Source organism: Bidens hawaiensis, unplaced genomic scaffold (genome assembly GCF_021521415.1).
Source record: "Bidens hawaiensis isolate Kalapana, Puna unplaced genomic scaffold, B.hawaiensis_p1.1 tig00000697_1, whole genome shotgun sequence".
NCBI classification, from domain to species: Eukaryota; Viridiplantae; Streptophyta; class Magnoliopsida; order Asterales; family Asteraceae; genus Bidens; species Bidens hawaiensis.
The window spans coordinates 2,659,261-2,675,427 of record NW_027491041.1 but is presented as its reverse complement, the minus strand read 5'-3'; positions in this window follow the sequence as shown (position 1 = coordinate 2,675,427).

The window sequence follows — 16,167 nt, the reverse complement described above, 5'->3', positions numbered from 1 at the left end:
TGAGAATCAAAGGTAAAAGGGTATAAAAGTAATACTACATATTTTCTCTCTTTACATGCAAGTCACATGTCAATTCCTCCATCATTTAAAACGTCCATAACTTTTTCATGCAACATTATTTTAAAAAAAAAAATTCACCATAATAACAAGTGTTTTTTTTATCTTTAATATGAGTATGACTTTGTTATATAAAAATTTTAAAAAAAATTACGTCATTGTGTCATTGCGTATTTTCGTCGTCGTGTCTTTCTGTTTATTATTGTGTTTTTTTCGTCATTGTGTCTTTCAAATAATCATTGTGTTTTTTTTAATACTAATAATATGGTTGTGTAATAATAATACGTAAATATAATGATAATATAACAACAAATTATCTAATACATAAAACACAATGATGAATACATATTACACAATTATATGAAACATAATACACAATGATGAATACATATAACACAATGACCTGAAACGTAAAACACAATGGTGAATACATATAACACAATAAATTGAAACGTAAAACACAATGGAAACTACATATTACACAATGACATGAAAGTAATACACAATGACTAAAACACAATGATAAGTAGCAAGACAAACGATGAGCACAAAGACACAATGACCAACAAAAAGACACAATGACGTAATCTTTGTTTTAATTGCTATCTTTAATATGATTATCAATTGATAACACAATGACCAAAATCTATAACACGTGCATGGAAAAACCGAATTAAAAATCATAATTGAACAACCAATAACACAATATAAAATACCCACTAATATTTTTTATATAACAATATCGTACTTATATTAAGATAAAAAAATACTTGTTATTATGATGAAATTTAAAAAAAAAATAATGTTGCATGAAAAAGTTATGGACATTTTAAAATAGTGGGGGAATTGACATGTGCCTTGCATGTAGAAAGAGAAAGTTAATAAAAGTGGGTTATCTTTTCATCAACTTATTTTCTTAAATTAATCTCCACCATTCAAATCTAAGATCAATGGATTAGATTCCTTCTTACCCTTCTCATTTTTGTTGTCCTTTGTATTTTAACTTTACCCTTGGACCCGTGTATTATACGACATTTGTTAAACGATAAAAATAAATAAGGTCGCTATTTCAATTGTATTTCTCAAAATACTTCTGAATTAATTTAATATACAAAGTAAAACTTATGAATTATATTTTCTTTTTCAGTTCACGACTTATGAAATCTGTGTACTACACGTGATGAAAAATATGAACTTAATGCAATTTCTTGTGTAACAATATTTAAAAGATGATGATTAATGTGTATAGAAAATAATTTGAAGCATAAGGTAATTAAACAATATAAATGCAAGTCTAAATATATATTTTACACAATACTGAAAAACAACCACCAACCTAATAATTGATTTTATTTAGCATTAACTTTTTTTAAAGGTAGTTTATAAATGTGACATTTACAAACCTTTAAATACTGAAGAGTTAAGTGCCATTGTTCGTTTATCATTTTTTTTAGTTAAAAAAAGTGGTTCGGTTCGTTTATTAATGATAAAAAAAGTGATTCGGTTTGTTTTTTTTTTAAAGTAGTTTAAAAATGTGGGTCGGTTTGTTTATTTTTCTTAAAAAGTAGTTCGGTAAATTTATTTATTTATTATTTTTTTTTTGCTAAAAAGGTGGTTCGGTTTGTTTTTTAAGTAGTTTGGCACATTTATTTTGACCAAAGGGTTAAGTAAATGATAAATAAAAAAAAAAACTATTTTATACCTGACTTAATGGAAAGAACAAAAGGGTTAACAAAAAGTACTAAAATAGCATGCTTTTGGAAACATCAGATGTTTATTTGCAAGAAATAAAAAAAAAAATACTAAAATTGTATAGTTGGTCAAAACTCAGGTATGAAAATGATACTTAACTCAATAATAAATAAAATTCACACTATGTTATAACCCAATTGACAAAATAGTTTTGACCCATGACCCATATATAGCTAGAATGAATAAAATGAGAGATTAGGAATTATAAAAAATATAGGCTTAATACCAAAGTTTCAACATTTTCTTTTATTAGTATAGTAAGATTTAGACAGTGATACACGATTGATCTTTGAACGGTCAATATGAAAACCCCATTTAAAAAATGAAGCATACAAATCAAAAATCATAAAAAACCACCTACATCTCAAAAACCGCATCATTAAACATTTCTTTTGAAGCTGTTCTTGTATAACTGCGTAAAACAAAGATTCTAAACTCTTTTGAAGCGGTCTCAACGGTAAGGTTTCAAGAAAAAGGGTGAAGAACTGATGAGTGGGTGTTTGGCTATGACTAATTGTTAACAGTATTGGACTTTTAAGTTTAATATTTGTTGGAATGCTACTACATTGAGTTATTTTCATATTTTGTAGGTTTGAAGAGAACTCGAGCTAAAACGATCAATTATTTGATTTAACCATACAAGGGCGTTTTTGTATCTGCCTTGAGGTTAATGACCGAGGAAATTCTATGTAATGGAAAGCGTGGCAGGAGCTAAGTCAAAACAAAATGGAATTATAAGCTACCCAATTTTCCAAGTGAGGCACAGATAAACATTTACAATTGCATTGAAAGTTTGCAACTATGAGATTAGCTTGGGCACACATTAATGAAATAGAATACAAGACTAAACACGAGTGATTGGTGGAATTTGACTTTCGTGGGCTAACAAATGAAAAACTAAATACTAGTACATGGTGCTTGGTTGCGCTTCAACAACAAAGGGTTTTGTTGCATAATTATGTGGTCATCGGCCCACATAAGAAAAGAAAAAAAGGAAAAGGCACGGGGTTACGAGAAAGTGGAGATATAAAGGTTTGGGAAAAGGACAACAGTTTTGGAGGGTTAAACGCACGGAAGGAGAAAAGAAAACAAGGAAGTTACACACAGGAGCCATTTTTCTCATTCATCTTCCAATCAATCTTAAGAATCATGGCATACCAAATATCTAGTGAAGACCAAATCATCAACATTAGCGGCTAGTCTACTCGAGTCATACCCGGGATGTAGAGTATTCTACTTGTTCAGTTTTTCTCATGTTTTAATAACTAAATATTTGTAATTATTGATTATCGATCTATGAACATTGATGTTTGGTATTATTGTGCACTCAGTCGGTTTAGGTTTATTTGGATCAGAACGATTAGTTTGCCAGTTGCTGTGACACGTGTTCATAGGGTTATATTAGTTAGTTTTGATGTGACAAAGCATACAATTGCCCTTAGTTGAGTCACACTGACAGAGACCGTTTGATAATTAGTGCCGTGTGCTAGCGATTTTTGATGCCTAATGATAGAGCATAATGTCTATTGCTAGGGTGTTAGTTTGATTGCATTGGGCTTTAAATGTCATGTGTATATGTTTTTGGTATATGTTGTAGCGCATAAGTCCAAGGGACCGCATATGTTATGCGGCGCATAACATATGCACCCTATAAGATATATGCCCCTTGTGACCTATCATGTGTTTCCATTAAATAGGGGACTTATGCGTGAATATGTAGACTTTTGGTCATTCATGTAAACATTTGATATTATCAAAGAAGTATGTGCTTTATGTTACTTGCGATGTTCATTCTCATTGGATTCCGCACTTTGAGACATAAGCTGTAACTCTATCAGATCCTAATCATTGTTCACAACAAGTTCCTTCAAGTGGTATCAGAGCATTTGGCTCGTTACTAGCTTGAATATCACAAGTTTTGCAAGGTTTTCTCTCTATCTTCATATTCAACAATCACAATTCCTTCAAACTTTCACAAGTCTTACCTTATACCTTCGTGACAAACCCTACTAAGTTTCATTCAATTTCATCAAGTTTTGGCCATTCAAATTGTCAAAATACAAAAATGAGTCTCATTGGCGCATATGTTATTTCCACGTATAAGTCTCTCACGTATAACATATACGGCACATAATATATACGCCGTATATGTTATAAGTTGACACATATTGGAAAATTACATATACGTTGTTCCTCATATACGTTGACCTCACACATATCCGTTGACTATATTTCTACTCATACATATCCTTTGACCTTACTACTTATGCGTTGACCATCATTTTATCCGTTGACCATTTTTACAAATCCGTTGACTTGTTGTTATTCATACCATGGACAATCTTAACGCTTTTGTGTCTCAACCATCTGTCCTACTTCAAAACATTAATCTTGAAAATGAAATGGGGACGTCAATCAAACCCCCAAAGCTTCTTCGTATGGAAGATAATCCATCTTAGGCTGACAAATTTGAAACCTATGCACAGGCGTTGAACTATGAGACGTTCACTGCGGTTGAGGAAGAGTATATCATCCATAAGAATGAGAATGGGGAAAATTATAAGTTGTCACAGATTGCAGATGGTGACAAATCTTTGTTCTTAAAAGAGAAGAAAATGTTGAATCTCTTCCAACAAGCCATCAAAGCCGAGATCTTTCATTTATTGCAGCACAATGGTTCATGCTATTCTATTTGGCATGCTTTATTGAACAAAGATCGTGGAAACCAGGATATGAGAAAGAGTAAAATATCCTTACTTAAGAAAGAATTTGATATATTTACTAAAGTCAATCATTTACACAGCTGATTGAAAGATATTGCTATCTGGTAAATGAAATGAAAAGGATGAAGATTGATAAGCCTGATTATGAGTACATTGATAAGCTTGCTGATGCACTGCCTAAAGAGTGTGGTACTTTTATAATGATTCAGCAATCAAATCCCATTGCATATGCTCGTCTTAATCTAGCAAGTTTTATCGAGTAACTTGAAGCTCATGATCTGGAGCGTAGGAAGAAGCAAAAGATGAAATCAGGCTGTATCACAAGATGTGGGATTGTACTACAAGGGTTCACAATCAAGTCTTTCTTCAAATCCTAAGATTCCCACAGCATTCTGTGCTGAACAAACTGGTCAAGCCTTTGTAACAAGTGTACCTGCTGCTCCTGCTACTCCACAATATAGTAGTAGTTACTCGGGCACTATTCTAGTATCTCAATCCTCTCACACACAAGACCTTGATGTTTTATAGTGCAACATTTCTGTAAATTTGAAGAAAACTCGGTGCCTAACCACTGAAACAGTCAAGGAACATATGGCATTTCTAGGCTCAGTTCTAGAATCTTATGAAGGTTTAGTTGCTGGACGAATAGGTAACTACAACATGATCAAAGAATATTATGATCAGATCGACCCAGAAGAGATGAAAATGATTGATATTCGTTGGTGTATGGCAAGTGTGATCAGGAGAGATCAATGGTTTAAGGAAATAACTGGAAGGAATGTGTTGGACGGGTCAAATTCAAAATTGGGTTTTGATAAATCCAAGGTCAGTTATTTCCGATGCAAAGAAAAGGGACACTTCAAGCGGGAGTGTACAAGCAAGAATGTTGATGATAATGCTGCAAATCAATTTGGGAGGGATTATTACAAACAAGCAATATATTACCGTCCTTCTCAAAATGAGGCTGAATCTTCCAAGGGCAAGAAATCATCCGAAGCTTTAACATCACAGCAAAAAGCTGCTACTGCACAGGTGGACGAGGGGTTCAACTGGAATTCTGTATTTTAGGCTAATGTAGCAGAGGTTGTGGAGAATAGTGAAAAGGTTGAGATGATTGATACAAGGGAAGAAGTCAAGCTGGTTGAGAAGGTGGGTGAAAAAGGAAGTTTGGATAAAGTGTTGAAGGCTGATGACAAAGAGAGTGACAAGGGTGATCAAGAAGTTGATCAAGATGCTTCTGATCTTCCAAGAACATATGACAAAATTCACACGGTTCCTTCTGATTATCTTACGTCCTTATTTCCGCCTGATATATTTAAAAGTTTTGCAGGTTGGTTTAATGGCGAGGAAGTGCCACACGGTAAGATTAATTTTGGAGAGGAAGATAATGCGGATGAATCAGAAGTCAAGGAATCAAGTAAGGCTTAAGATTCAAATGAGAAGTTGGTTGATGGAATCGTTGAAGACACAACTGAGGATGAGTCGGAAAGTTCCAATGAAGAGTGCTCACCAACTGATCATGCTTTCATGGCAAATCAAATAATTCTAAACTCAAACATATGTGAAAAATATGAATTGCCTTGCGATGAATGTGAGTTTAAAACTCTTGAAATTAAAGAGTTAAAGAGGCATTATGAAAAATCATTGTTTGATCTTAACATTGTTAATGAGGCATATATGAAACTTCAAACGTGTGAAAAGAATTTATGGGAAAAGATTTTATAAGATCAAAAAACCATTTCAATGTTAAAACACACGGTTGAGGACAAACAAATTGCCATCAACAGGCATATAGATGAGAATGCAGCACTCAAACTTGAGTTACAAACACTCAAGATTGAGACTGAGAGAGTCAATCTAAAATTAGTGAGTTATGGTGCATCATCTTATGTTCTTGATCACAGTATGCCTAAAGCTTCATCTAAATCTGAGGATGATGTGAATGAGAACATAACATCTAAAGAGGATTATCATGCTATGCCTCCATCTATGTGGAATGCTTATATTCCAATGAAACCAAAAGGTTTCAAAAAGGCATTAAATGTGGAAATTAATTCTCCACTTCATGATTCCTTAAAGTCTGATGATGATTATTGTGTTGCCTTTGAAAAGAATGAAAATTAAAGTTCTGGCTGTGATATGACAACCAGAATTAAAATGGCAGAGTTGGTTTTAACTGATGAAAAATTTAAGGATCATGGGATGGAAAAAGAAAAGTGTGATGAATCAAAAAGATTTGGTAAAACAAGTTTTTATAACAAGCAATATCATCGAACACAAATGAAAAAGATTGTGTTTGTTCAAGGTAAGACATTTGAATCTGAAAAAGAGGCTGTCTTTAGAAATCAATCGAATAAAGAGTTTCATCGTCTGAAGGCAGAACGTGATCAGGTTGAATCGACATCTCAAATCAATAAGTTCATTGATTGGAGACGTTGTTTTAATTGTAATGAAGTCAGGCACGTATTTTACGCTTGTCCCAATCGATTCAAACATGATCACATTCCGCCTCAAAAGACTGTTAGCAAGAAACCAGGTCTTGGATTTGTGAACAAACCAGTTAATATTCCCGAACCTGTGAAAATTTTAAAACGGGGTGAATCAGTAAAATGTGAAGTGTTTAAAAATGAGATTTCGAAGACTTCACAAACCAATTTTTACAGTAAGAAACAAGCTGTAGGTCAAAATTGTGTCAAAGCCTCCAATAATGGTTGAAGAAAAGAAAGTCGAATCTGAGTCACATATAACAAGTGAAGATCTATTATCATGTGAATCGGATTTTGAAGATATTAGGTTGTTATACAAAAATTTCAAACAACCCAAGACCAAGAAGGCTTGGGTTTCCTTGTTTCATTAAAACAGTTTTCTGTGTGTGTAGGGGCTTCCAAGATCTCACGATTCACGTTGGATTATGGATACCGGAGCCTCAAGGCACATGACGGGTACTCGTCACTTGCTTAAAGATGTCAAATCTATTCGCGGAGGGTATGTTGGATTTGAAGGAAACCAAGGTGGTCAGATTGTTGGAGAGGCAAGTTAACAAATGAAAAAGTCATATTCGACAATGTCAACTACATTTTATAGTTAGAGAATAATCTTCTCAGCATATCACAAATATATGATAAAAGTTTCTCTACTCATTTCACGAACAGGGAATGTCTTATTTTGAAACCGGTTTTCAAAATACCTGATGACTTTGTGTTAATGCGTGCTCCTCGAGAGAATGATCTTTATGTTCTAAATATGAGTATAGCATCAACGTCTTCAGGGTCTGCTCAATGTTTCATATCAATAGCATCTGAACGGGAGTCTGTGTTATGGCATCATAGAATGGGTCACATTAGTGTGAGGAAGATGAACCATCTGGTTCATAACAATTTAGTTGAAGGAGTGAAATTGAGAAGTTTTCAACTGAATGATGAATGTTTGGGTTGCAAGAAGGGAAAACAAACGAAGAAACCATTAACTTACCCTTTAAATGTCTACACATGGATCTCTTTGGTCTGGTGAATGTCAGAAGTATAACGGGAGAATTCTACTATCTTGTGGTTACTGATGATTATTCCAGATTTTCATGGGTTATGTTTTTGAAATCCAAGGATGAAACTTATGATTCCCTGATGATCTTATTCAAGAAACTCGAAACGTTGTACAACTTACCTATTCGAAGAATAAGAAGTGATAATGGGACGGAGTTCAAGATTAACAAGACGCTGGAGTATTGTAACGACCGGGGGATTCTTCATGAGTTTAGCGCACCTTATACTCCACAACAGAACGGTCGCAGAACGAAAGAATCGCACATTGATAGAAACAGGTCGTACCATGCTTTCTGACTCAAAGTTACTTGTGAATTTTTGGTCTGAAGCAGTGGCGTTAGCTTGTTATACTCTCAACCGACTACTTACTATGAAGAAGTTCGGAAAAACATGTTTCGAGTTACTTAATCGACGAAAACCAAACCTTAAGTGGCTTGAACCGTTTGGATCAACATGTACTATTCTTGAACCGAGTGGGGCAAGTTTGGTCCCAAATCAGTTGAAGGTTTCTTTGTGGGGTATGCTAGTCCATTTCGACGTGTATACATTCCTAGTCTCCACAAGATTGTTCAAGTTCAGAACGTTGATTGCCAATGCTATACTCCTACTGTTCAAAGACCAAGAGATTCGCGGTTGTTTGATTACGAGAGCCTTTGGGAAAGTTTCAAGACGCCTGAGGAAGTGATTTCTGATGAGACTGTGACAATGTTATACCAACAACATTTATCAGAAGATCTCGTATCAACACCAGAAGTCCCTGTTACGATGTTCCAGATCCTATTCTACCTGATGATGTACCAGAGTCTACACCCGTGTTTGATGACAACAGTGAATCAAACGAGGAGATAATCGAGGCGATTTTTCCATCCACTGTTGCTGATGAAGAGAATGTCACCAATCTCCAAAATGAAGTGACAATTTTGACTGAAATTGTGCCAAGAGCTGTATCTTATCATCCTGAAGAGAACATCGTTAGAGATTTAAACGTTGGGGTTTAGACGAGATGTCAAATTGATCAAACCCTTCAGTGTTTTTATTCAAGTGTATCTCCATTACAGAATCAGTTCTCATTCAAATGTTTTATTTCGTAGGTTGAACCAAAGACATACAAAGAAGCCCTTACGGAGGAGAGCTGGGTCAATGCTATGCAAGAGGAGTTATTACAATTTGAAAAGGTCGGGGTTTGGAAAATGGTTGACTTGCCTGAGAACAAGAGGAAAATAAACACTAAATGGGTGTTTAAATGAAAACGTGATGAGAATGGGATTATAATTAGAAACAAAGCAAGTGTAAGACCCCGAATCCCGAGAATCCTACAGTTGGTGATCATACACGAAACTTACAAAATTCTTAAACTCAAAACAATTCATTTCATTTCAAAAACCAGTTCAGAGTATAAATCAGCGGAAATATCATAATTATTAAAACAAGTTCCCAAAACCCGGCAATTATGCCTAAAAACCAAATTTCAATGTATTAAGTATTAATTGAAAAGGACAATGTTCATTAACAAAACTTTCCGACTAGATATGCCTTCAACCGTCCTAGTAGCCTCGAGCACGTCCAAGCGGTAAGCATCCTCCTCCTAACCTGAAACTCACACTAACATACACACAAAAGTTAGCTTGAGCTGAGTGAGTTCAAGTTTTAATAATTGACATTTATAATAATCATTCCAAGAGTTTTAAAATAAGACGGGATACGAACAGTTAGGCCATCATCAACAATAAGTAGTCATACTTATATATATGTACATCTATATAATTATATCCCTATAAATATCATCCAAGTAATAACATCAGGGTCGAGCACACGTACAACCCAAACACGTAACATCTCATCCAACGTATGCAAACACAATGTAGGCATACGTAAACATCCTTAGTCGATAACGACTAATTAACATCGCCAATTATTGGCCATACAATAATACATGTATAACATACATCCAAACATACAATAATATCATCCCAAGGCCTACTTTATACAAGTAAGCCCATGTAAAATAATTTAAACTGTTCATCAAGCAAAATCGCTTAAGTGTGTATGCTAGCCCAAAACTTGAAAAGAGTAAAAAGGGGTATCATGAACTCACCTGACACAAGGCATGAATTCACCACGAGCTAGAGAAACCCTAAGTATCCCCACAACTCAAATGCCTGTCGGTTTACATACAATCATTACTAACAACACCGAAAGGACTCGTTTATCCTACGAGATGTTCTAACATGGTTCGAGTTACCTAAAGCCTCGACCTCATAAAAATCAATCATAATAGTCCCCGGGGCCTTACATTTACCGACACGACCCATAGATACTCCCGGGAATAAAGAATTCCCAAATTACCCCCGGAAGCACTAGGTGAGACCAATATACGCGTTTAAGAGTTTTTTAGGCACATAACATCCAACTCAGCCCCGTGTGGACCCAATTAGATAAATTCACAGCCAATAAGTCCATACGATGCTACACGAGTTGAATGGGTTGGTAACTCGCAAGCACAACGCATTAACTATTCAATAAACGCGAATGCGCGTTGTACCGACCCATTTGAGTAACCGACAACCAATTCAGCCCCATTACTTATAAAAATTACTTTCCAATAGCCCGTACCTCAAACCGAGGTCACCCGAACTGAATTGGTCATTAATTACTTCAACCCTCGCGTTAACGCAAAACTACCATTCTAGCCAACCGAAAACTAACTTTCAAACTACAACTAGTTGACTAATCAAACGAACACAAATGCGCATAATTTTGAAGTATGTTATACTAGACATACCTAGGAAGATTTTGGTGCAAGAACCTTAGCCAAAACAGTCCCGGAATTGATAAATTGGATAGCCACTCGGTAAGCCTACAACACGCGGTTTAACGATCAATAAGCGAGTTAATATGACCAATTAAGGTGTAAAAGACTTGAGGGAACATGGGAGCATGGGACTAACCTTCAATTGAAGTTTTACGCCCTAAACTTGGCTGCAAAAAAAGAAAATCGGGGGTGATTGGGGGCTGCCTCTGGTCCGATCGCTGCAGTGGGGGGGGGGGGGGCTAGGGTTTTTGTTTTATGTTATAATATAAAATGTTACACTCTAGCCCCTCCAATTTGAAGGATATGGCAACTTGAAAGAAAAATTAAATGATTTAACGTACAAGGATGACGAGAAGGTTTCCAAGGAATGTCGGATAAATCTCGAGAGATGTACATACTCTACAAGCTTTAAACCATGGAACCGAAAATTAACGGGTGTTACAAGTCCACCCCCTTACAATGGGATTCGTCCCCAAATCCCGATGCGGTAAGAACAACTGCGGGTAGAGTTTCATCATCTCGTCTTCGGACTCCCAAGTAGCCTCAGAACCCCTAAGGTGCCTCCACTGCACCTTCACCTGCCTAACCACCTTATTCTTCGAACGCCTTTCCTGACGGTCAAGTATAGCAATAGGTTCTTCAATGTAGTTCAACTTACTATCAAGCTCAATATCACCAAGAGGCACATGGGCCTCCTCATCTGCTAAACATTTCCTCAAACGAGACACGTGGAAAGTAGGATGAATGCCCCCGAGCTCATCGGGTAATTCCAGTCTATACGCTACCTCACCAACACGGGACAAAATACGGAATGGACAAATGAACATCAGACTAAGCTTCCCCTTCTTACGAAAATACGGAGAAACTTTTAGTGTAACTCGATCACCAGCCTCGAACAAAATAGGTCTCCGTCTTTTGTCCGCATAGGACTTTTGACGATCCTGAGCGGCCTTCATAAAATCCTTAATCTTATCGAGCTTCTCAGTCGTAGCCTTAACCACCTCCAAACTACCCAACTGTTTCTGACCAATGGAGCCCCAACAGACCGGAGTCCTACACCTACGCCCATACAACATCTCAAACGACGGCATCCCAATAGTGGCGTGGTAACTGTTATGATAAGAAAATTCGACCAACGCTAAATGACGATCCCAACTACCACCAAAATCGATAACACAAGCCCGCAACATATCCTCAAGAGTCTGTATGGTCCTCTCGGATTGACCATCCGTCTGCGGGTGATAAGCGGTACTAATGAGGAGTTTGGTACCCATCTCCTCATGAAACTTCTTTCAAAACCTGGAGGTAAAACGCGTATCCCTATCCGAAACAATAGATACCGGCACCTCGTGCCTAGAAACGATCTCACGAATAAACACATCGGCCAGCTGCTCAGAATTAAAAGTTTCTCGAATCGGCAAGAAATGAGCGCTCTTAGTCAATCTATCAACTATTACCCAAATGGTGTCATAATTACCCCTAGGAGTACGAGGCAGTTTAGTCAAAAAATCCATTGTAAGATGCTCCCACTTCCACTCAGGTATTTCCAGGGGTTGAAGTTTCCCGAAAGGCTTCTGGTGCTCGGCATTAACTTCCAGACACGTCAAACACTTACTCACATACTAAGCCACCTCATACTTCATCGCAGGCCACCAATAATTCTTCTTCAGGTCTTGGTACATCTTAGTCGCGCCCGGATGAATGGAATCGCGTGACTTGTGTGCTTCATCCAATATCTTTCCCCTAAATCCCCCATACCTGGGTACCCATAAACAACCGTCCCTATGCTTCACCCTGTCACTGACATCTTCCAAAAATTTTTCCTGACCCCAAATACGTTCTAACATAATCCATTCTACCTGCAAAGCTTCATTATGAACATTGGCCATCTCTTTCAAAATATCAGGCTTGAGAATAAGCTGGTAAGATTTCACGCGAATAGGTTTCGGTCTCTCCTTCGGGCTCAACACGTCGGCTACCACGTTAGCCTTACCGGGTGGTACATAATCTCCAAATCATAATCCTTAATCTATTCCAGCCACCGGCGCTGGCGCATATTCAGTTCCTTTTGCTTGAAGTAACACTTTAAGCTCTTATGATAGGTATAGATAACACAAGGGACACCATACAAATAATGTCTCCACAACTTAAGCGCAAACACAACTGCCGCCAGCTCCAAATTGTGAGTAGGATAATTCGCCTCATGAGGCTTTAACTTCCGTGAGGCATAAGCTATGACTCGGCCCCGCTGCATCAGAATACACCCAAGCCCCTGGTAAGAGGCATTAGAATAAACAACCAGATCGTCAGTGCCATCGGGTAACGCTAAAATCAGAGCATGTGTCAACCTGTTCTTTAATTCGAGAAAAGCCTCCTCCTGCTCGGTACCCCAAACAAACTTAATGCTCTTCTTGGTCAACTTGGTCAATGATGATGCATTTTTCGAAAAGTCGGGAATGAAGCGGCGGTAATACCCCGCCAAGCCCAGAAAGCTACGGATTTTGGACGGAGACTTAGGAGATTCCCATTCATTTACGGCTTCTACCTTTGCAGGGTCAACCAAAATACCCCTCGGGTTAATAACATGACCCAAGAACTGAAACTCGCGTAACCAAAAAGAACACTTAGAAAATTTCGCGTACAACTTGTTCTTTCGCAGAGCTTCCAAAACTTCCATGAGATGATCGGTGTGATCGGATTCACTTTTGGAATACACAAGAATGTCGTCGATGAACACAATAACCGAACGATCGAGCATCGGCCTACACACCCGGTTCACAAGATCCATGAACGCAGCCGGTGCGTTGGTCAAACCGAAAGACATCACTAGGAATTCATAATGTCTATGACGAGTGCGAAAGGCAGTCTTAGGGATATCCTCCTCCCAAATTTTCAACTGATGATACCCGGACCTAAGGTCCATCTTTGAGAACCAACTAGCTCCTTGGAGTTGATCAAATAAGTCGTCGATCCTTGGCAGAGGGTACCGATTCTACATAGTGAGTTTGTTCAATTCACGGTAGTCGATGCATATCCGCATGCTACCGTTCTTCTTTTTGACGAACAGGACCGGGGCACCCCAAGGTGAGATGCTCGGTCGAATGAAGCCCTTTTCGAGCAAGTCTTCCAATTGAGCCATAAGTTCTTTCATTTCATTCGGTGCTAGACGGTAAGCGGCTCGAGCAACGGGTTTTGCACCCGGCTGAAGGTCTATCTGGAACTCGACCTTGCAATCTGGCGGCACATCTAACTAATCATCTGGAAACACATCCGGGAAATCCCGCACAATAGGAACACCACCGACGGTAGCCACCTTGGTTTTAACGTTTATAGCATACGCCAAATACGCCCAGCACCCCCGTTGCATTAGTTTTCCCGCCTTAAGCATGGATATGATATGTGGCGTCGCATCATTCTGATCACCGAAGACCGTAATTTGGGTCCCATCTGGGGCCCTTAGATGTACAAGTTTTTGACCACACATGATCTGAGAATGAACACTCGCGAGCCAGTCCATCCCAAGCACCACATCGAAACAGCCAAGTGGCATCAAGTACAGCCGCACCGGAAATCTATACCTAGAAAACTCGATGGAACAACCCTGAATAGCCCTAGACATGGAAATGGACTTTCCTACGGCGACCTCAACCTCAAACACATCGAGTACGCGCTCGAGTGATTTATTCAACGAGGAACAGAAAGCGGTAGACACAAAACTTCTACTGGCACCCGAATCAAATAAGACTGATGCATGTAATTCATCAAGTAAAAAGGTACCTGGGATAATATTACACTACTGCTTAGCTACACAATCACACATACGATTCCGAAAGAAGAGAAATTATAACGGTAGAATATAAATATGAATAAGGAAAAAGTAGCTGAAACAACGTCCGCATCATCCTTTGCCTCTCTCTTGGAGATGTTGAAGGCCCTCGCCCTGACCTTGGGCTTCTCTTCCACTTTTTCCCTCGAGGAAGTCCCCTGATCGGACCCCCCCGCCTTGATAGTAGGATAATTTGATGCCAAGTGGCCGGCCCCCCATTTATAGTAGGAAGTCTACTCCCCTAAGAATGGGATTCGTCCCCGAATCCCACTTCACAGGAACAAGCGGGGGTTGAGACAATTCAAAACATCACATCATACACAGAACGGGTATAAATAGCACCACTAAAGATGATAACGCACTACCTCCTAGCCAAGCAATTACACACGAAAGCTTTCGAGAGGGAGATAAATAGACAGTGCAATTTTAACAAATAAAATGATTACAAGGGGTTACCTGAAATGGTGTCAGCATTCTTCTTTGCCTCCATCGCAGTGATATTGAAGGCACTCGCCTTAACCTTCGGTCTTTCTTCCATTTCCCCCTTGAGGAAGTCCCCTGCTTGGATTCCCTCGCCTTATTGGTATGGCAATTTGATGCTAAATGTCCAGACCCCCTACATCAGAAACAAATCAAAGTTGGGCACTCATAGCTAGCGTGTCCAGTCTTCCTACAACGAAAACAGGGCATAGCCCCAGGCCTGCATTCCCCCTATGTGGCTTCCCGCACTTCCTGCATCCATCGCTATACCCCTTACTCTTACGATCTGACGTCTCCGTCCTCGCTTTCTTCTCAGCCGACATAGAATCATTTCCCCCATAATGTTTGCCATTGGAGTTAGAGCTCGGGTTCCAAATCTTTCCAAATTCAGTCGGGCTCACCATCTCTCTCTATTCATATAACGTACCTACTAGGGTAACCACCGAATGGAAAGAGCTCATGCCAGTGGTCACCACACCCCTACGAACATTTACCGGAAGACCCTTCACGTAATTTTTGATTCTTTTATCTTCAGGTGTAACTAGATCGGGACATAAGCGAGCCATTTGGTTGAATTTTGTAGTATACTCTCGATGTGACATATCACCCGCTTCTAAAACTAAGAACTCCTGCTCCATCTTATCTAATTCATGCGGAGGGCCAAAATGATCGATAACCAACTGCTTTAACTCTTCCCAAGCCATCCTCCTAATAGAACGATTACGCATAGCCTAAGCTAGATTATCCCACCAACACAACGCCTCGGAACGAAACGAGGCAGTAGCATAAGTCACCATGTCCTCCTCTTTGCACTTACTAACCCTCAATACGGCTTCCATCTCTCTAACCCACTGATGAGCTGCCAACGCATCTTCAGTACCATCGAAAGCGGAAGGGTCGCACTTCTTGAAATCCCCATACGAACAAACTCTAGAAGATACACTAAACGCACGAACTTCTTCCTCCTTCTTACTTGAC